The 23,540-nt window shown below is 36.4% G+C and overlaps 2 protein-coding genes across 5 annotated transcripts in view; one reads left to right on the forward strand and one right to left on the reverse strand.

Annotated features, from left to right (window-relative positions):
* PPP1R1C (protein phosphatase 1 regulatory inhibitor subunit 1C) overlaps positions 1–5,822 on the forward strand; it is a 142,137-nt gene extending 136,315 nt beyond the window's left edge. Inside the window, exon 6 of the mRNA XM_021923766.2 lies at positions 5,578–5,822. The gene's annotated coding sequence lies outside the window, so the exon portion shown is untranslated. The remainder of the gene's footprint in view (positions 1–5,577) is intronic.
* Positions 5,823–16,992: 11,170 nt separating this feature from the next.
* PDE1A (phosphodiesterase 1A) overlaps positions 16,993–23,540 on the reverse strand; it is a 398,717-nt gene continuing 392,169 nt past the window's right edge. For all 4 annotated transcript variants that reach the window (XM_021923769.2, XM_009182563.4, XM_017946698.3 and 1 more), the window contains one exon: positions 16,993–19,549. The gene's annotated coding sequence lies outside the window, so the exon portion shown is untranslated. The remainder of the gene's footprint in view (positions 19,550–23,540) is intronic.

The following is a 23,540-nucleotide window of genomic DNA, read 5'->3' on the forward strand; positions in this document are numbered from 1 at the left end:
GGTTCCAAGTCTTTGCTTTTGTGAATAGTGTGGCAAAAAAATACGTGTGCATGTGTCTTTATAGTAGAATGATTCATAATCCTTTAGGTATGTACCCAGGAATGGGATTGCCGGGTCAAATGGTATTTCTAGTTCTAGATCCTTGAGAAATCACCACACTGCCTTCCACAATGGTTGCACTAGTTTACCCTCTCACCAACAATGTAAAAGCGTTCCTATGTCTTCACATCCTCTCCAGCGTCTGTTGTTTCCTGACTTTTTAATGATCACCATTTTAACTGGCGTGGGATGGTATCTCATTGTGGTTTTGATTTGCATTTCTCTAGTGACATGTGATGATGAGGTTTTTTTTTATCATATGTTTGTTGACCACATAAATATCTTCTTTTGAAAAGTGTCTGTTCGTATCCTTCACCCACTTTTTGATGGGGTTTTTGTTTTTTTCTTGTAAATTTGTTTAAGTTCCTTGTAGATTCCGGGTATTAGCCCTTTATCAAATGGATAGATTGCAAAAATTTTCTCCCATTCTGTAGGTTGCCTGTTCACTTTGATGGTAGTTTCTTTTGCCATGCAAAAGCTCTTTTGTTTAATTAGATCCCATTTGTTAAGTTTGGCTTTTGTTACCATCGCTTTTGGTGTTTTAGTCATGAAAACTTTGCCCATCGCTATGTCCTGAATGGTATTGCCTAGGTTTTCTTCTAGGGATTTTAGGATTTTAGGTTGTACATTTAAATCTTTAATCCATCTTGAGTTAATTTTTGTATAAGGTGTAAGGAAGGGATCCAGTTTCAGTTTTCTGCATATGGCTAGCCAGTTTTCCCCAACACCATTTATTAAATAGGGAATGCTTTCCGCATTGCTTGTTTTTGTCAGGATTGTCAACGATCAGATAGTTGTAGATGTGTGGCATTATTTCTGAGGCCTCTGTTCTGTTCCATTGGTCTATATATCTGTTTTGGAACCACTACCATGCTGTTTTGGTTACTGTAGCCTTGTAATACAGTTTGAAGTCAGGTAGTGTGATGCCTCCAGCTTTGTTCTTTTTGTTAGGATTGTCTTGGCTATAAGGGCTCTTTTTTTGGTTCCATATGAAGTTTAAAGTAGGTTTTTTCTAATTCTGTGAAGAAAGTCAACGGGAGCTTGATGGGAATAGCATTGAATCTATAAGTTACTTTGAGCAGTATGGCCATTTTCATGATATTGATTCTTCCTATCCATGAGGATGGAATGTTTTTCCATTTGTTTGCGTCCTCTTTTATTTCCTTGAGCAGTGGTTTGTAGCTCTCCTTGGAGCGGCCCTTCATATCCCTTGTAAGTTGCATTCCTAGGTATTTTATTCTCTTTGTAGCAATTGTGAATGGGACTTCACTTATATTTTTGCTCTCTGTCTATTATTGGTGTATAGGAATGCTTGTGATTTTTGCAAATTGATTTTGTATCCTGAGACTTCACTGAAGTTGCTTATCAGCTTAAGGAGTTTTTGGACTGAGATGATGAGGTTTTCTAAATATATAATTGTGTCATCTGCAAACAGAGATAATTTGACTTCCTCTCTTCCTATTTTAATACCTGTATCTTTCTCTTGCCTGAGTGCCCTGGCCAAATCTTCCAATACTATGTTGAATAGAAGTGGTGAGAGAGAGCATCCTTGTCTTGCTGCACAAGACAAGGTTTTCAAAGGGAATGGTAGAATTTTGCCCATTCAGTATGATATTGGCTGTGGGTTTCTCATAAATACCTCTTATTATTTTGAGATAAGTTGCGTCAATACATAGTTTATTGAGTGTTTTTAGCATGAAGGAGTGTTGAATTTTAACAAAAGACTTTTCTACATCTATTGAGATAATCATGTGGTTTTTGTCATTGGTTCTGTTTATGTGGTGGATGATGTTTTTTGATTTGTGTGTGTTGAACCAGCCTTGCATCCTAGGGATGAAGCTGACTTGATCATACTAGATAAGCTTTTTGATGTGCTGCTGGATTCGGTTTGGCAGTATTCTATTGAGGGTTTTCGCATCGATGTTCATCAGGTATATTGGCCTGAAATTTTCTTTTTTTGTTGTGTCTCTGCCAGGTTTTGGTATCATGATGATGCTAGCCTCATAAAATGAGTTAGGGAAGAGTCCCTCTTTTTCTGTGTTTGGAATAGTTTTAGAAGGAAAGGTACCAGCTCATCTTTGTATCTCTGGTAGAATTTGGCTGTGAATCCATCTGGTCCTGGGCTTTTTGGTTGGTAGGCTATTAATCACTACCTCAATTTCAGAACTTGTTATTGGTCTATTCAGGGATTCGATTTCTTCCTAGTTTAGTCTTGGGAGAGTGCATATGTCCTGGAATTTATCCATTTATTCTAGATTTTCTAGTTTATTTGTGTAGAGGTGTTTATAATATTCTCTGATGGTAGTTTATAGTTCTGTGGGATCAGTGGTGATATCCCCTTTATAATTTTTTATTGTGTCTATTTGATTCTTCTCTCTTTTATTAGTCTGGCTAGCAGTCTATCTATTTCATTAATCTTTCCAAAGAACCAGCTCCTGGATTCATTAATTTTTTGAAGGGGTTTTCGTGTCTCTATCTCGTTCACTTCTGCTCTGCTATTAGTTATTTCTTGGTTTCTGCAAGCTTTTGAATGTGTTTGCTCTTGCTTCTCTACTTCTTTTAATTGTGATGTTAGGGTGTCAATTTTAGATCTTTCCAACTTTCTATTGTGGTCATTTAGGGAAGTACTTTTTTTAAATATTGTCATAGCAAACAACTTAAGTGTAAGTATCACAGAGTTCATTTAACTGTGATATAGATTTATGCATTCATAAATAAATCATGTATGTTGTATTTTTTTAAAGTCTTTATATGTTTTTTCAGCTACTATCAAAAAGCAGTTTAATTGCAAAATGAATAATAGAAAAAGCATGTCTACTCACATTAAAGTGTTTATATACATATACAATTTTTAGTAGTTGCTTTCTCTGAGTAAACAGAAGGTAGAAGAAATGCCCTTACTTATTTTCTAAGTCAGTGATTCCAAAAACCAGTCCTCAAAGCTCCATTAGTTGCATTAATTAAATAAGAAATGTCTATGTCGCCGAAATGTCTATTTTGTCTATGTTAACAAAATCATTAGATTTTATAACATCATAACATTTTGAAGAACTATATCAGAGAAGAGCTTTATAAAAATGCTGGGGGGAATGTTCGATTTTAAATGACATTTTAAGTAGTAAACATCTAACATAATTCATACAGCAATGCAGCATTGTCCTGTAAATTGTGAAATAATCTACATGAATGATAGGTGCCTGATGACATCTTGTAAAGAGGCTACCACTCAACTGTAGGTCTTTCCTTGACATTTATTTTGTGGACACAGACATTGTGTGTAGGGGTGCAGTCACTTCCCCTACTGAGTATAATAATATATTTCATGCAGGCAATGGAGACTTGGGCTAGAGAGGGAAGATGAACAAGAGAATGGATTATAGAGAAAAGTAGGCAAAGGAGGGAATTTGTAACTTGCAGACAAGGGAAAAATTCTTGATGAAGTAAATTAAAATGATAATGGATTCATCTTTGTTTTTAATTTCTTACTCTACAAACATGACTTAACAGGGTTTTCCCTTTTCTCAGAATTTCAGTAACAATGAAGCTAACTTGAAGGAATGAACATAGAGAGAATCCCAGCAGTATATAAAATTATTACCATATTAGCATCCTAAAAGTAACAGAATATTAGAGTATATTCAGCACATAATTCTTCTGAATAAGTGTTAACTTACAAGGCAGACAGTTACCAGAAGTCCAGCTGAAGTTTATTGACATAAACTCGTAAGGTTTGTGGAGCACATTACCATGACTTTGTTTTCAAGAGGTGAGAGCAGTCTAGAGGCGCTAGCATTTTCTGAGCTGGAAAATGAGTCAAAGTTCTAGTCTATGTTCTTCATTTTACAGGTAGAGAAAGTGAGGCCTAGAGAATTTTTCTTCAAATTTACACTTAGAAAGTTCAAAATCGTGTTATGTAGAAAATTATTTGGCAGCAAATAAAAGAAAAAAAACAGCCAACAATGGTGTAGAGGTATATTTATGTCAACACATAAAATGTCTAGAACTGGAACAGTGAATCAAGACACCAACAAGCAACAGGCAATTTTCATTTTCCTTAACATTCTCAGAGTTATAAACTCACATCTCAACCAAGCTGCTGCTCCAGGCATCTGGTCGGTCCAAGTAGAAAGAACAGTGGGAAGAAAAGGGGGAGGAACCAATAGCAAAGAAGCAAAACTTTTTCAGAAACCTTCAACTAATGTCTCATGGGCCAGAACTGTGTCACCGGACTATCCCTTGATGTAACGGTGTTGGAGAAAGTAAATATTTTTAACCAGGTGCCTTGCCACATCCCAGCTAAATTAGGGTTCTCATTGTGAAAGTGAGCATAGGTATTTGTTGAACGTTCAGCACTATCTGATTCCCAAGTGAACAGAGTTTTGGGATTTTCTTCCTCCTTAAGGCATTTAAATGCACCACAGACTATTCATATTTGTCAAGGAGTTAAAAATATTAACATTCTATAGGCCTTTTGCTAATTAAAAATGCATATATTAGGTAATGTGGGCTGGATAGAACCAGTCAGATATTATTAACTATTCTATGCTGTTTTTCACAAGATTATTTGGTAAAGTTTTAAAAGGCATCGTTTACAAACACAAGACCAAAATTCAGGTTCATTATTCAATAAATATATATGAATACCTATGACATGCTAAACATTGTTTAAGTGCTGGGGATTCTAGGTATTAATAAGATAGTCAGAGTCCTTAAACTCATGGGTGTATATTTTAGTGTTTGAACACAGTCAAATGCATGTAAACTAATAAAGTAATGAAATCACTTCTGATAATGATAAATTTCTGGAAGGAAATAAAACAAGGTAATATTGCAAAAGGTAGTGTCTCCTTTTTATCAAAACTGTGTGACATTGGGCAAGTCCTTTAACCAGTCTAGAACTGAGTTTTCTGCTCAGTAAAACATGGAGAATTATACAATAGAAGATCAGATAATCTTGTCAGGGCCCCTCTGACTCTAAGATCTCCTTTCTAATTTTCTTTCAAGAACTGCAGGCAAGTCGTAAAGGAGAAAAGAAGAGATTGGAAAGCAGCAGTATTGTGAGAATATGGGCTCAGAAGAGAAAAGATATCTGTGTGCTTGTAGGACAGCCAACAGAATAAAATTGCTTGAGTTAGAAATGCACGAACACACACATGCATATGTATGTATGTATGTAATAAAATGAGCATTGTAACCAGTTGATTTCTGTCTTTTAAAATTTCCCTTTAGAAAATGATCTAAATAGTGACGATCAGTTTTTTGCTTGTTGTTTGTTTTTAAAATTTAGAAGTTCTTCCAGGAAAACTTTCTTCTTACAAATCACTAACTGGATAATTGACTCTATCCTAGCACACAAGCTTTGTTGCTACTAAGTGCTGCATACCAGATTTTTCCCTTTACAGAGATTTACATGACATGGTATTAAATCCTCTGGAAAGTTTCCACTGTGTTCTGAAGTATTTTCTTTTTCTCCTCCAGGTGCAAAATGAGTTGATAACCAGAAGTTGACTTGTTAGTGCTGTGCTTCTACTTGAGCTTGGAAAAATCCCAACACAAAACAAACATCACCTCCAATTCCATCATGATGCCACATTGCTTCCTACTGGATTACCTCCTGAAGCACTTTAGATATTTTATACATAAGTATTGACATGTTTTTCGGAAGCTGTTTCTTCACTTAATCGCTTTTTTTCTAATAATTTATATTACACCATTTGCCAAGTTCTTCCCTGTGGTTTTAGTTTATTTCCCTCTACTACTAAAAAAGGAATCTTGAGTTTAGGTAAATTTTAAGTGATTCATTTTTAGTTTTTCTAATTCTGGAATCCGAGCCTTCTCTTACAACAGGAAGTCTTTCAAACACATTTTTTTTTTTGTTTCTTTTTCAAATTCCACTGTGTTTACTTGTTGCGTTGTTTCTTTTTCAAATTCCATTGGTCTTGATTTAATTTAGTTCCACAAATTTTATTGATAGTCTACTACCTGCCAACTACTGAATGAAACAGCAGACTTCTAAAAATGAAAAGGCTATTTTATTGTCATTGCCATCCTGCTAGTAAAGATTTGTTCAATTATTTATAATTAATTAAGTGGCTTCACCTATGTTTCTCTGTTAATAATCACATTAAATATGTATGACAGGTAGGATTTGTGTAATAGATAAGAAAACTAGAGTCCAAAGAAAATAAGTGGCCCCAAATGAACCAATAATCCAACAAACCCTTCCACTAACTAGCTTCTGACCTGTTTGAGTTGTGATAGATTTTAGGATAGAAAAGCCCATTCTCCTTAGGAGCCATAGACTTTTATGCTTTCTTATACTGTCTTATATATTGACTTAGAGCTAAACTTCCTGCAATTCAGACATAAAGCATAGGCAGATACTTTTGCTAATGAGGCTAAGGTGGGAAGAAAACTCTGAGTTCTACTTCAAACTGAGATGGCCTATAAGAAATAAAAGAAAGTAAATAAGTAAATAATAAATAAATAATAAAGAAAGTAAAGAAGTAAAAGAAAGAAATAAAAGAAGTAAATTTGAAACTTTAAAAAAAGCATTTGGTTCATCTAAAAATGTTTCCTATGTCTAAATCTATATTTTAAAAATAACCTTTATGACGTAAAATGAGAGAATTGCTGAGCTTATGACAATCTTAGATATAATCTTTTCTAAAAGAACAAGGCATCGATCTTTAATTTGTTTCCCTTTCTTGATTTCTCATAAGTTGCAAAACAAAAATAAAAATAATTTCACAAATTGTTCATTATCAGTATCCTCCCTACTTGCCCCAGGATTTAAGTACTAACTTTTAGTTCCTACTCCTAGACTTCGTATTGCCAAAATAATAAAAATAATATGAAAAAGCATAATCACCCAGACCTACATGCGGAATTGTGGATTATGCTGCAGATATTAGATCATTGAAAGGAACAATATACTACTTAATGAGGAGCCAAAGACAACATTCTACCTGCTGTTCCCTTCAAGCTGAGGAATGAGTTTAATTGACTTCAAAGTCCCACTATTCTCAAAAGTAGCAAAGGTACAACATGGCTTGATAGGAATCAAAGGAAGGGAACAACAAGAACTTAAAAAATAGTTTGCAGATGGTTGAACATCTCTTTAATAATTAGAGAAGAATATTTTTTCTTTCTTTATTGTTTACAGAGACCTACATTTTTCAAGGCCTTGCAGTAGACGAGTGAGTCTCCTGTCACATTTCTCCAGCAGCATATATTCTGTGGATGTGTTTTCCTAAGCAGACTAATTATATTACCGTATGTTGCTTTCTTCTTTTGCCCTAATGAAACATAGATTTTTCTATTTTGAATTTGTCACCTGTTTGTTACATTTGTCAAGTGTTTTAAATATTACATTGGTCCTTTATTTGCTTTTGAGAACACCCAATAGTCTAAAAATTAAAATGACATGAAGGTCAATTCTAAGACAGGAATTATACTACTAAATCCTGGACTTGCATATGATAACAAGCTTGAGCTACACATTTTCGTTGTCAGAATAAATGGAATATATAGGAAGGAGTTAATTACAACTGCTTAGTACCTAAATAAGATTATTCAAAGTAATTTTTCTTGTAGTATTGGCAGAACAGTGTTAAAAATTAGACATTGTCATCATAAACACCCAAACCTATATCTGTAAAAGATAATTTAATGCAATATTTTGGGGAAAATATAGTTGCCAAAATTAATCACCTTGTTTTCTTTCATTGTGCAATGTGGAGTTAAAATTTTTTTCTATTGAGCAATGTGTGTGTGTGTGTGTGTCTATAATTTACATATGTGTTTGTATACATCTCTATATACACAGGTATGTGTATGCAAAATATGTATATATCCACATATATAAAAATGTACACTAAATATATATATGTGTATATACATAAAATGCTTTGCTATACAGAAATAAAAAAGAAGCTTTTTAAAAGAAAGATAGAGAAGAAATTTAACCTGATTTTTATTAAATTAAGCACAGAGAATAAAACTTCACTAAAGGGCTGGGTGCGGCGGCTCAAGCCTGTAATCCCAGCACTTTGGGAAGCCAAGGCTGGCAGATCACTTGAGGTCAGGTGTTTGAGAATAGCCTGGCCAACATGGTGAAACCCTGGCTCTACTAAAAACACAAAAATTAGCCGGGCATGGCAGCACATGCCTGTAGCCCCAGCTACTCAGGAGGCTGAGGCAGGAGAATTGTTTCAACTGGGGAGTTGGAAGTTGCAGTGAGCCAGTATCGTGCCACTGCACTCCAGCCTGGGTGACAGAGCGAGACTCCGTCTCAAAAACAAACAAACAAACAAACAAAAAAGCCCACTTTACTAAATAAATACCTCAAAAAGTTATAATTTCTGCATTCTCGTCTGTTAGGAAGAAGCCAGGTGAGAACAGAGGAGGACATCCAGAGTAAACTGGGCACAGTAAGAGAGGTGAGGAGGTCCTCACAAAGGGCGCCTCTGGTGAAAGAGAAAGATGGCCAGAGGGAGAGGACCTGAGGGAGGGCAAGGCCAGCTCCTTCCCTCTCCGTCTCTGGCTACACAACTTATTCTTAGCAGCTTCCTGTCCACTGCTGCTAAGTCATCGCCACATGAATATGTCTTTTGCACCATGGCTATTTTCCTTTTGCCCCCATTTCTATCTGAGGAAAGGTTTGATGATTATTTCAATGTTGACTCACTCGACTTTTAGACTGCATCTGACTTACCATCCTTGTCGAATGCATCTGTTCCTCTCACATGGACAGTTTCCACATTATGAAAAGTCCTCTCCTTTTTCATTTCCTCTGCAGAAAGCTTGTTTTGCTAATGAAAAGTCCGTGAAATCGGGGGAGTTTGCTGTTCTGTGTGTGTGTATGGGTGTGTGTGTGTATGTGTACATAGTTTTCCTCTTTGAGAAACTGCTATTGTTGCTTCTCAGTGCACTTGGATGTCTGATGATATTTTTTTATTTAATGAACAGTCTAGGAAATATAAAGGTTACTGTTATTTTATCTTTATGTTGATATTTTTCTCTTTAATATTTGCATTAAAATTGTTCCCCCAAATAGAATAGCTGCATGATAAAGCAACCAACCAACAAATAAACATATCTACCTACACATACATATGTAAATCTATATATTCATCTCTTTCTGTATCTAATTAATATATATGTATAATTTAGCCTTTCCTCTCAAGCAAGGACATAAGTAGTAAATTAATGATAATATAATCTTTACTATAGAATGGCTGGTCTACTCTGCATGGAGCAACCTCTCCATCATGTGCACTTTTAAGATATTGCTACTGAAGTTAAAGCCATGCTAAGCTCTTGAAACTGTAAATATCAATTAATTTTAAAAGAAAGGGATGAAGCTCTAGGTAAGTTTTTATTTGTATAGCTCATATTATTTCTGTGTTTCTATGCGTCAGGTGATATTCTCAGAACCTTATATAGAACATTTCATTTAATAATTCCAAAAGTACCTATTAGATAGGCACTCTTATTATTTCCATTTTATAGATGAAAAATTGTAAGCTTGTCCAAGACCATAGCACTGGTAAATGACAAAGTTAAGTCCAAAATTGAACTGAAGGCCAAATTTCATGAAATATCTTGGGTGAGATATTTCTTGCCTCAGGTCTTCCACATAAAATTTAACAAATTTAATGGTATCTGGATAAATACAAAATAATATTATTTTCTGTTCATCAAGGGGCAACAATGGGTCAGGTACTGTCTGAACCCTTTAAATATTCTTTGTCATTATTTTACCATTCTATCGAAGTATTAATGGTTAAGAAATGTCTTCAGATTAGGAAATGTTAAGGTTAGCAGCTACCAACCACCAATGACTAAGAATTAGATTCATTATTGTTCTAAGTCCTGTATGGTTCCATTATTAATCGTCAAGGCTTAGGAAATCGACTAGGAAATGTGGGCTTTTCTCCTTAGCAAAGTCTAGGATTTACTGTTGCAAACATGTCTCTACACCAGGAGGCCCATCTCCCCAAGCATACAGACAAGAGAGAGACAAAGAGATCTTATTATTTCTCTCACATAATTCAGGTTTGCTTTTAGTATGCTATTAAGAATTAATGCACTCCTCATTTGTCTGCTCTGAGAAAAAAAAACATAAATGGCTTTTGGGATTTTACAGATCTAAAGTGCTTGAAAAGTGGGTCTTATTTTGACTTAATTAACTGGAGATGTTATCTGAAAAGGACTGACTCAATCACATACCAAGCAGGACAAATAATAATACACTTTTCTTCCCTGCCTTCATTCAGTTATTCACATCCGTTTATTCAACACATATTTACTGAACACTTAATGTGTGTAAAACTCAGTGCTTTCTTCCCTAAAAACCCAGCAGCAAGTGTATGATAGAGAGCTACAATTCTCTCGCACAGAGGGATAGCAGATCACCGTTCATCCAAAGAGGAGATGGAGTTCTGGTTAGAAGAATGAGAAGAGGCTTTGCGAGGAGTGGACAAATGCATAGACTCTTAGAGGAAGGAGGGACTGTGACAGGTAAAGATGGCAAAGGGAGCAGCAAGACTCAGGCAGAAGAGGCACTCAGTGCAAAGGCATCAGGAATAGTGAATACTGTAATGAAGGCTATAACTGAAAATGGGCTGGATTAGTCTGTGAGGGGCTTTGAACATTGTGCTAAGGAGTTTAAGCTTTACCTGCCGGCCAGTGGCTCTCAAAGTGAGATCTCCAGTCTACTAGCATTCGCTTTGCTTCAGGCCCCATCCCAGACCTACTGAATCAGAATCTCTGGGGATGGGGCTTAGACTTCTGTAGTTTAACAAACCTCAAGTCTGTGCTGGTGCATGCTAAGGGTTGAGAACCAGTGCTGTAGCCAGGCCTTCCAAACAGATGTGTGTACTGGGAATGAGTGGCAGGTGTGCTGGAGATAGATAGTGACCTTTGCAGTCCTCAGGGTGGCTAGCAGGGCCTGGGGAAGCTGGAGCTCCTGGGCTGACTGTCCCTGGCAGAAGCAGCCTCATTCTTTTTCCTAGGGCACCAAGTTCTTTGACCTGAAATAGTAGTGCTGTGCAGAGCAGGCCTGTGGGCCAAACTTGCCATGTAGCTGGTCTTAGCATGTTCTCTCCTCACCAGCTAAGAATGGTTTAGACTTTTAAAGGGTTGTGAAGGAGAAAAGGAAGAGAAAGTAGAAGGATCGGAAGAAACAGAAGGAGGAGGAGGAGAAGAAAATCGTGAAGGAGAAGGAGGAGAAAGGAAAGGAGAAGAGGGGGAGGAGGAGCAGCAGGATGAGGGTGGTATAATGGTATGTGTCTTGCAAAGCCTAAAATATTTACTGTCTGACCCTTTACAGAAAAATTTTGCTGACCTCTGATGTAGACAAGGAGAAATTATTTTTAAGAAGACGAGCAATATGTCCAAAGAATTCATTAGGGAGATTTAGCATAATAACAGTATACAGAAAAGACAAAGTAAAAAGAGCTAGAAAGAGAAGCCAAATGTTCAAAACAGGTAAAGTGGTAGACTTGAGCAATGCAATACTCTTTGATTAGAAAGAAGAAATGAGTCTATAAGCCTTAGAGAAATTATATGCTTTAAGTTTAAATTGACCCAAGCACAATGCCATGGCAGGCTCTCAACAGCCGAAGAAACCATAGACTTTGTCAAGTTCGGCAATCTTTTGAAGTTTGGTTTCGTTTTGAAAGAGTAAAACGATGCTGAGGGCATGACCTCTGAAATCAGAATCCCAAGCCTGCATCTTCTGGGATGGAAGACCATGAATGCATTGCTTCTCCTAGCTTTGTCTCAGTCCTCCTCTCTGTAAAATGGATATAACAGTAATATTTATCTCTAAGGATTGCTGTGAGAAACAAGTTGGTAGAGACATGAAACTTAGAACTTAGCAGACTTATGTAAGCACTCAATGAATTTTAGTGATTGCATGTTCAGATATAAAAACTGTAATTACTTTTGCACCAACCTAATAGGTTTGCCTCGCATAGCCAGGAACAAATGCCAATATAAATGAACAAACAATAGCTAACACTGAAGTATATGAGTCAATAGGCTCTAAGTTCCTTACCTCTATCAATATACTTAATTATCACAACAACCTTAAGAGGTAAACCCTGAAAGGCTTCAGGAATATATAGCTGACTTCAACCTAACGAATTCAATCAAAAGCAGTCAGGCTATGCTGTGTGCAAGCCATGTTAGGCTATGGGAAAACAAAGTAACAAAACAAACCCCTGACCCCATGGAATGTCTAGTCTACCTTGCAGACTAAGTGAAGAATGCTATGTAGATGCTATCTGTAACAACAACAAAATGGAGTTTGTTTACAAATAAGAGATTAAATGCATGTTACTTTTGTAATCTGAGACAAATGTCATTCAAACTGTCACTTAAAAGGTACTGTAGCTGTCATTTGCTCCTGTTTCTCAGTGGGAAGATTGTGATTTCAATGAGTGGAGCGGGAGTTAGAAAACAAGGAGTTTAGACTTGAAATCTCTAATTTATTTTATGTTTTTTGTTTTGTTTTGTTTTGTTTTTTGAGACGGAGTCTCGCCCTGTCGCCCAGGCTGGAGTGCAATGATGCTATCTCCTCTCACTGCAAGCTCCACCTCCCGGGTTCAAACGATTATCCTGCCTCAGCCTCCCGAGTAGCTGGGACTACAGGCAAACACCGCTAAGCCCGGCTGATTTTGTATTTTTAGTAGAGACAAGGTTTCACCATCTTGGCCAGGCTGGTCTCAAACTCCTGACCTCATGATCCGCCTGCCTCAGCCTCTCAAAGTGCTGGGATTACAGGTGTGAGGCACTGCGCCCGTCTGAAATCTCTAATTTAATATTTACACAAACATACACACATACTAAGGTAAAATTCATGCTTGATGCACATGAATATTCTTAATTATAAATAGATATTTTTATGTTCACTTGTTCATATGCACGTATGATATTATTCATCAGAAAATCAATTTTCAGTAATGAATTCTAGTGCACTTTAATAACTTTTGGGATGAGCACATTAAAAAGGACATATTTTATATCTATATTTAGGTAACAATTTAGAAATGGCAAGATGGAATGCCAATGAAGTCGAGGGTAAAAGTAAACACTTCATCAACATCCGAACTTAAGGATTTTGAAAAAAAAAAGTTTTTTTTTAGGGGGTGTGTGGTCTCTAAAAGATAATTTATAGGATCGTATCTACAGAAAAAAGTTTGACATGGAAAAAAATAGATTCCTGCTCTTCGTATAAACTCTTGCTCACTACAGATCTTCATAATATTAATTTTTTCTTCCAAATGTATGAGATCAGGATGATTTTATATATGAGTGTGTGTGTGTGTGTGTGTGTATGTGTATACACCTCAGCTGTGTATTTCAAGATATAACATCATTTAGTGGCTATTGTTATTTACCTTCTGGAAGTTTATTAAACGTGCCTTGGGTCTCTCTGTTATTTTAAAATTTAAAATTACAGCACATGGATTAATACTACCGCTCCTTGGTTTTGTACCTCCTCACATGCTTAGTTCCCATTACCTTGGGAGCATCTGACTTCTGAATAGGTTGGTGCCTGTCTAACTCTGTGTTCTGAGAGCAAGAAACACCTGAAGGCATGATGTTGCCACATTAGTGGGGCTTTCTGAGCCTAGTTTTGCCTAGAGAAAAGCTAAATGTTGTGAGTTTTGTATTTATTTAATTTAAAAGTCCTCATGGTCAGGGGAGGCTCCTGAGAATCCTATGCATGCTTCAGCCTTTTTCAATGTGCAAATCCCAAGCAGAAAAAAGACACCCACAGAAGAAACAACTACACTGTTGATTGGCTTATGATGGGATGCAAATATAGGACTCAAAAAGACAGAAAGTTGTACCATATGCAGAAAAATTTGCCCAACCAAATTCAGTTGCCCAAAGCCAATGCTTCTTCAGTAAACCAGAGAACAAATGTCATCTCACACACTGCCCATCTTTTTGTCCTTTCAGTTCTCCCTCATTCCTACTGCCTAATATGAACCTTTTTCTCACGGTGGGTTCACCCCACAGTTTCAGATGGAATGAGGTCTCCCAGCTACCCATCCTGCACACTCTCTGGGCTTATGTCATTGTGAAAATACACCCAGCTCCCTTTCCTTCTATAAACCAATCTCAGCTCCCTGTTTTCTTTTTTTTTCCCTTGTGTATTGTTTCTGAATTCAGATGGCTTGCTGCTTCCAAACTGAACACAAACTCTTTTCCTTCCACTCTAGACTTGTCAATTAGCTCTAATGTTTAATGTCTTCTCCCTCATCCTATCCCATACATTTCAAGCATATTCTCCATAACTTTTTCTATATTTTAAGGTTTTAAAAAAAGCTGACAGATAAGAGTGAAACACCTCAAACTACGTTTTTAGGCTAACAGTTATGTATTTATCACTTGTGCAAGGTAAAGTTGACCTTCGTATGCTGTATAATTCAAATACAATATTTGACAGGCCAATGAAAACAGGATCAATCAACTATGTTAATGCCTCTTATTAATAATTTTGCTTTCAAAGATTTTTTTGCTCTAAAAGCCATATGGTCATGCTCACACATTTAATGTCTTTCTTCCAAGTCCTCCTCAAATTATTCATGTAAGGAACTACATTTCATCAATACAGATATATACACCTCATTAAATAACACAAGAGCCTGAACCTTTGGCCTTTGTTTCATGATGTTTGCTGACAGACCTGAGGAAGGGTATAGGAGTCAAAGCCACTTATTAAAAACCTCTACTGTGAAGAAAAACAACCTTGTATTTAAGTGGCTAGTAGGTACTTAGAATTATCTCCATAGTATGTAACGACTATCTAGAACCGTGATTGGTATAGAAACTGCTTAGTTACCTTTGTAAAATGCCAATTCCAGTTTAAGAGAAACCTGAGATTATTTTTAAGAAGTTCACAGGTGTGGACCATATTTTAAGCAACAAGAATCTAGAGTGAGGACCGGTGGTTACTTTTGAAAAGGACATTTTACAGTTATATATTAAGCATGGAATACGGCTTCTCCCATCCACAAAAATAAAAGACAGCTTGTCTACAGTAATACATGGTTAAATTGGTCACCAAAGCACACACAATCCTGCTGTTGGTCACTGAAAATTCTGCCTTCTCAAAGTGGTAGTTTTCAGAGACAAGAGCCTGCAAAACGGAACAAAGAGTAAAAAAGGAAGGTAATGAATATCATAAGTAGAAAAAACATGACAGATCCTACTTCAGTGGCCAGAGGCAACCTAGCCTAGCGGTTTTGAGTCAGACTCCCTTAGACTTCAAATCTGGGTTCCTCTACTTACTAGCTGCTTGACCTTACACAAATTATTTTACCTTCCTCTGCCACATTTCCTTACCTATAATAAGGAATAGTAATGTCTTACAGAGTAGTTGTAGGAAGTAAAAGAGATAATGTAAGAAAATAATATAATGCACTAGTATCACTACAATAAATGAAAACTACATAATTATACTCTTTAATTGTCAGAAATAAAATATATCAACTGAGATGCAAAGGAAACTCTCCAACCTTTGCACATATTAAGCAAATTACGTAGAAATTAATTAATGTCATTAAGGGATAAAAAGCCCCAACTAGAGCTTTAAACATAATGTTGGCTCATATATAGAAAATGTATCTTAAATATTTACAATTACCTCCAAAGAAGTTAAAAGAATAATGTAATAATGCAGGACATTATTAGGTGTTTGCTTTTTTGACTCTAAAATATACATTGTCTTTATTGTCTAGGACTTGTACTAAATGGTAGATAAGCTTTGCTGTATTTAGAAAAACATGTAAGCAGAGGACAGAAGGCTTAATATATTGTAGCTTCCAAAGGAGATATGTGTTTTATATCTAAATTATATTTCTAAATATAAATATAGACTTTTATATTTAAAATATAGCCTTTGAAAACTTTTGATATTAGGTGGAAATGTATCATGTAATCATACTTAAAGTAAAAAATTCAGCTAAGTGTCACATATTTGATGACCAGTTAAGTTTTTACATCTTGTTCTGGAATTCATTGGCTTCATAGAGACACAGCCTAAGGTTTCACACATATCATGCCAGTTACTCTTATTTCAATTAATTGAGACTCACTGGGTCTTCACCTTGACTCAACACTCTTTGCTTCTTTATTCTTCTCTGGTGTTGCCGTATTCACGTTGCTCTTCTTCACAGAGCTTTTCCTTCTGCTGTGCTTCTGCCCAGCCCCATGTGGATGTTGTAGAAAGAAAAAAAGGTGCTGGAGAAACATAGAACCAAATCCAGTGTGGAGTCTGCCAATGGAGAGCTGTATGGCCTTGGACAAAGCTTTTTCTCTGAGACTTGGTTTCCTTTGTTCATACCAACACCACTTTACTGTATTATTGTGAGAATTTGAGATAATATTGTTAAGCATTTACATGGAAGGCACACATGGAAAATAGGCAATGTTTATAAACTTTTGTTTTTATTTGTTAAATGCCAACTGATGCACCACTTAGTCTTGAAAGCTCTGAAGACAGAAGCAGTTTTTTACCTCCTCAAATATACATAGGTGCATTTTATTTGCAACTCGTTACATTTTTATGCGGCATTTTAGTTATTATGTATAAATTATAGTCTGTGTAGATTATCTCCTTTATACGACTTGAAATTTCTAGAGGAAAGGTTTCCATATTCATATATGCACCATGCTTCCAGCCAGGAGCTTATGAATAATAGGTATAGTAATAAGTGATTCAATCAGTATTTCTTTAATGGAGCAAAAAGCACTTTCTTACAAAACTCCTATCAATTTTTAAGTTGGTCTCCTTTGGGTTTCCCCCAATTTCTCCAACTTTTCAATGCCCCACTAAATTGAATTACATAAAACGCCAAATGTTTCACAAAGTTTTCCGTCAAACATGATTTATTTAGCAATCACATGTAATAAGAAATACAGAAAAATACAGCATAATAAAAACACAAGAATTGTAGGTTGTCATGTTAAAAATTAAATAAAAGAGGTTTCGGTTAAATGAAAAGGCATATAAACTCCAAGATATATGTGTTGGGAAGCTGAGGTTAAAAATGCAAAGCAGTACATTCAAGGCGCAGCAGCCTAACCTATCAATCCCTCTCTTCAGATGGGCTCAACAGTAATGTTTGCAGAAAGGACAGGCACAGATAACCTCCACTCTGACTTTCTACTAATTAGTGCTAAGTAGTAGCTGTCTTACAGAGAGGAAAACAAAGGAAGAAATATAAAAGCTTAAAAGAAAAAAAAAAGAGAAGGAGGGAGTGTAGCAGATAGAAAGAGAGAGATTAGGAAAATAAGTACAGCAGCAGCATGACAATTCTTCTGAAGGAGTAAAACTTTTTTTTTTTCTTTTTTTTTTTTTGCACTCTCTCTGGAAGTTTGGTCACAGTGCTTTATAAGTCGCATAACCTGGGAAATTAGGTTAAAGCCCATATACAGAAATTGATGAATTCTTTATATTCCTCTACTTTTTAGTAATAAGGTCTTATAGATGTTAAATATTGATAGAAACAAAGTGGATATGCCTCCTATGACATTTAAGAAGTACTATTTCTATTTACTTCTTCGAGAGGTTCTATAGCTTTACTGACAGACAACTGGCTCAAATAGGAACAACAGTAATTACACTCCCCAGATAGATTCTATTTTAAATGCACAATATTTTCTAGCTGGTAAATAGTTTGCTTTAAAAAGACATTAAAAGCAGTAGTTACAGTCTCTCCATAAATAGAAATAAAAAGTCCATTTGAAAGGACAAAAAGTAACCATGATGTACATATCTATAAATGTTTTTCCCAGCACATTATTATAGATCAATCTTACTGCTTACATTTAAAATATCAATTACATTGTAATGTTTATGATACAATTCAATTATTTAGCTGTGTTTTGCACAAGATTCAGGTGACACTAAAGCCAAGGATCTATTCACAGAACAATTAAAAGCATTTTATACAGCCTACATCCAAATATATCTTAAATTACAATGATGCATACTAACTATGCATATAGAATATGGCTTACACATTAAAAGAGATCTAAGTTGTGAGTTATAAAATCTCACCACTTAGGCTTAAAAGCTTCCGATTGTACCCTTTTCTAAAATATTGCTTAACATAGTGGAACCCAGGAAGGAAGCAGGTGCAGCAGAAAACTCGTTAGGATGGATGGATCCTCCTTCGCATGATTTAACTGATGGCTACTCTTGATTCTTTCCAGCCAATTTTTACCTTTCACAAAGATAAATTCACTGAAGCTCACAATCATTGCAATGCTTGTACAGTGAAAAGTTACAACATCTAATTGTGCTTGACTTTTCTTGTCAGATAACAACACATAAAGGTAGTTTTTCAGCTTTGAGCAAAGGAAAGGGTTTGCACATGCTCAGGCAAAACATGACAAGGAAGCAGGGCCTCTGAGGGCTGCAGTTTGTTTCTGTGTAGTAAAATATAAAAGTCACGTCAAATAATGTTATCTGTACAGAAAAGTGTGGGTTTTCATTTTCATAGACATTTTTGAACACACACACACACACACACACACACATTCTTGTCTCTTATCTCTTGGCTGGTAAAATATTTTGTTACATCCTGATGGGATAAACATCCCACTGGCAAATTTCATTTTCCATTCTAGTGTCTGTCTCCACCAATGGCTGGTGGTCTTGTTATCATGAACTGTAGATAGCATGTGACTTACTTGTAACCACACCCATGGAGGTAATGCATTCGTGCTTTGAAACCATGGGGCTGGACGCAGGCTTGTACACGGGTTCAGAGGAAGGTTTCGCTGCCATTTCCCAGTATGAGAGTTTACAAACGCAGTGTTCATCAGGCCACCTAGCTGGGGATCTAATGCGCCACTGTTGGATTGTAGCATTGCTCTGATGCTTCAACCAGCTCCTCAGCATCCCGCCTGTCATTCCGTTCCCATGCATTTAAAATAAGAAGGACAATCTAAATAGTCTATTCCCCAGCACAGCAAAAAAATTTTTTTCCATAATGTTGTTTTTGCTTCCTTTTATTTAAGACCTTGAAAAATTTATAGTTATAGCACTCTGTGTAAGACAGTGCAAGGAAGTAAATTTTGAAATATCTCATCTTCTGCACATGCATTGCACAGTCATTATGACAGAGTAAAAGCAAGAAAAATTAAAAACTGTCTGACTTTTGTTTCAAAAATTCCTCTGGCTTGATTGAAGAAGGCCAAATTGTGGAGGGAAAAAACTGGCACAAGCACTGGCCAAAAACTCTGATAAAAACTTGAGTGTATTTATTTGACCAGAGTTGCTAGCTCAAAATTTATGTTCTTCTTAATTCCTTGTATAGGAGTCAATTAAAATGGCCCAATCCAATTCTACATTGAAAGAGGAGCTATAGCTTTGTGGAAAGTTGAGAATTCAGGATGTTTTCATGCTGTTTTCATTGTCCTGAAATAAAATCCAAATGAAAATGTAGATCAGAGAAGGAAGAGTGCGGAGTGGTTGGGCACATGCTCGTCAAAGAGTACACAATTTCAGTTAGATAGGAGGAATCAGTTCAAGAGGTCTACTGTAAAACATGGTTACCGTAGTTAAAAACCAATGCATCATATTCTTGAAAACTGCTGCTAAGAGAGATTTTAAATGTTCTCCCCACAAAAACAGATGAGCATGTGAAGTAATGTTAATCACATATGTTAATCATATGTTAATCAGCTTGATTTAGCCATTCCACAATTTCAAAAAAACATGTTCACACCATTTTTATTTGTGAATTTAAAAATAAATAAATAAAAAGAAAAGAAAACATAGAAACTGAAGGTCATCACTTAGTCACACACAGGTATCAATTACTGTGTGGCAATTCACATTGCACTTTATATACCTTGTCAAAAATAAGGGATTTCTTTTTTTTTTTTTTTCTTTTTTTTGTGAGACAGAGTCTGGGTCTGTCTCCCAGGCTGGAGTGCAGTAGCGCCATCTCAGCTCACTGCAAGCTCTGCCTCCCTGGTTCATGATACTCTCCTGCCTCAGCCTCCCAAGTAGCTGAGACTACAGGCACCTGACACCACGCCCGGCTAATTTTTTGTATTTTCAGTAGAGACAGGATTTCACCATGTTAGCCAGGATGGTTCCAATCTCCTGACCTTGTGATCTGCCCGCCTTGGCCTCCCAAAGTGCTGGGATTACAGGCATGAGCCACCGTGCCCGGCCTGCTTTCTTTATCTACTATCTTTCTAATAGAGAGTGGTTTTATATCAGTTGGAATTTCTCTTCCTATTTCTGCTCTGGGTGTGTGTGCGTGTGTTTGTATATGTGTGTGTTCAATTCCAGCAAAAACTGGTTCTCTAGATCAGATAGGCATATGGGCCTGGCAGGCAGTGTAAATGAGTTAAGTGCGCCAGTGTGAGTGTAAAACAACTAGACTCACAGGGACCATAGTCAACTAAAGAACATAAGCCCTGCCTAAAGACATTCCAAAAGATATTTTAAATCAGTGTGAAAGCCCAGGCAAGTCTACTGACTAAATACAGCCCACAAATCATAAATTTTTGATCTCTTATTGTATAGCACACAACGTTAAAGAGTAGGCAATGGTCACGATAGGGAACGCTATCCTCCCAGTGCATAACAGGTCTGACAGTGGCTTGCTTTTGAAATGCCAGAATTTCCTGACATATCTTTCAAGAAAGATCATGTGATAAATGATATGCCATTAGCTTTTTAAATAACAAAGCAGCCTGGGATTATACATCCAACCATTCTATTTTATTTCCTTTAATAAACAAAAACATAAAAGAAAAATTTAAGCAAAACAAAACACTTTCATGGACTAAAATCTCTTAGAAATGATGGCAAAATTTTACAACAATGTGAAAAGTAGATTTCAAGGGCTTTTTTCTTGTACTAAGTGTAGTGTTGCACATTGATTTATGAAATCTCAACACGGCACAGATTTAATTAGAGCTCAATATTTTCTGGGAAAGTGCCTCACAGTGGCACCTACACATTGAGAGCAAAGCAGGCAATGGCTTTCAGAGACATGGCCAGGCTGCTATAACATCTATACTTTCTGTGATGGCAGCCAGCAAAGAATTAGCTATCAGTCACAAAGAAGGTGTGCTAAATTTGCAACAGAAACCCTGCAAGCCAATTCTGACCCTCAGACATATTTTTTCTTGTCCACAAAGCATTTCAAAAAACTTTGAGCCAACAGGAAAAATTGGAAGAGTTTACATTAAGAATCTTTCTTAACCACTAGAAACAGCTGGCAACACTGGGCCCTTGCTCTTTCAGAGTAAAAATCTGTCAGAGCCAGAGAGTGGCTGACTGTAGCCTTCAGATTGGGGGTGCTGTGTCCTCTCTGTTTCCAGGACTGATCACTGCCTGCTGTCTCCCAGACACCATGCCTGAGTCACAGTTCCCAATTGTCACCACTCCTGTTGTTTTTAGACCTTGCCCATCTCCCTCATTTAAAAGACCTATTTGTTTTTGAAGCTATGTGAATTTCTGTCTGAAGTTTGAGTAAAGATATTCCAACAATTAAACTTTGCACCAATTAACTTTGAGATAATTCCTTTAACATATATTGTAGGACTGTATCAACTCAGTTGCAGCAGAATTCTATTGAGGTTACATAATTAGTGAACATACAAAATTTATAAGGTGCTACTGAAGACCACATTTCCTGGAAGACTGTGCACCAAAGGCAGGGCTTTCTCAAACTGAGAAGGAAGCTAAATAATTTAATTGGCCTTGACAGAAAAAAAAATTGCCAAATCATCTACTCGGGCTTAAATATTATATTTAGTTTGAGGAGGCCTCAAACTGTTCTAGCTTTGGAGGTTTTTTAGTTGAAAAATGTAAAAAGGGGCCGGGTGCAGTGGCTCATGCTCACGCCTGTAATCCTAGCACTTTGGGAGGCCGAGGCAGGCAGATTGCCTGAGCTCAGGAGTTTGAGACCAGCCTGGGCAACACGGTGAAACCCCATCTCTACTAAAGCACAAAAAAATGAGCCAGGAGTGGCGGCGTGCGCCTGTAGTCCCAGCTTCTTGCGGGACTGAGGCAGGAGAATTGCTTGAACCTGGGAGGCAGAGAGGTTGCAGTGAGCTGAGATCGCGCAACTGCACTCCAGCCTGGGCAACAGAGCGAGACTCAGTCTCCAAAAAAAAAAAAGAAGGAAAAAGAAAAATGCAAAAAGATACTTCATTAACTGCTAACTGAATCTCATCAAAACCTTTTCTGATGAAATGCCAGACTCTCACTTACAGATATACATTTATATATACACACACACACACATATATAGATATACATATGTATGCATATAAATTGCCTTAGGTATTTTCATACAATGAACAGTTGTTTTTACAAATGTATTGGTAACCTGTTATCTACACACAATTTTTGGAAAATTTTCATAAATATTTAAGATCCGTTATCATAAATGTCTAGGAAATGCTGATCCTAAAATTTTGTTTTGATGCTATGTGATGTATACTGGCTTGAATATGACCTGTAGGAAAAATTCTTAATTTTGTTTTACTTGGTTTTATAAAGATACACATTTGCCAACAAAACCCTTTGTGACTTAAAACATCTATAAATATTCCGCTGAATTAGTTTTCCCTAAAATATACCTCCGGGGCTTCACTGTGTATCATGAGGACATAAGGAGTCTTCTAAAATGATCATGGGCTCTCGAGGTAATAAATTTATAGTCTGGATAGACAGTAGGGGGAGGAACTGATGTAGCATATAAAACAATATATTTGTTAAAGATAGAGAGGGGTTTTCTTTGCTGAATAGTCACTTTGAACTTGATTTCTTTCCAAGCTTTATATACAAAATAGGGATCACACTCACCAACTCTGGAATTGTTGAGAATATTCAGTGAGATAATATATACAAGATGTTCACCACAGTGCCTGACACTTTATTGTTGCTATTAATGAAACTATTCTTATGAATAAAAGACAGTTTTACAACTAACTGTCTTTGTAACTCAAGAATATTGAGGAAGAAATTATTTTAAAAGCGAATCACGTTTTAGCACTTTCACATCTAAAGTAACAGCTGTGGAACTAATAGCAAAATCTCTAAGGTTTGGAATGGTACCCTCAGCATTTTCTCTTGCCCCAACCCACCACCCCAACAACAGGATGTGTTACAACACTTGGATTTTGTTCTTTACTTCTTCTTATTTTTAGTAGATATTAAGACATCTCCATTGTAAATACACATCCCTCCTATCTAACTGCCCATATCTCCGCCATCGGTTCAAGACAAGTGAGTTCTCAATTTTAGTGGACAGAAATATCAACAGACTGACTTATCAAAAATTCAAATTTTCAAGGCATCACTCCCAGAGTTAATAATTTGATAGACTGAAAACAAGCCCTAGAAGCTGAATTTTTAAAAAGAGAACCATAAATGCATA

This window comes from Papio anubis, chromosome 10 (assembly GCF_008728515.1).
Source record: "Papio anubis isolate 15944 chromosome 10, Panubis1.0, whole genome shotgun sequence".
NCBI classification, from domain to species: domain Eukaryota; kingdom Metazoa; phylum Chordata; class Mammalia; order Primates; family Cercopithecidae; genus Papio; species Papio anubis.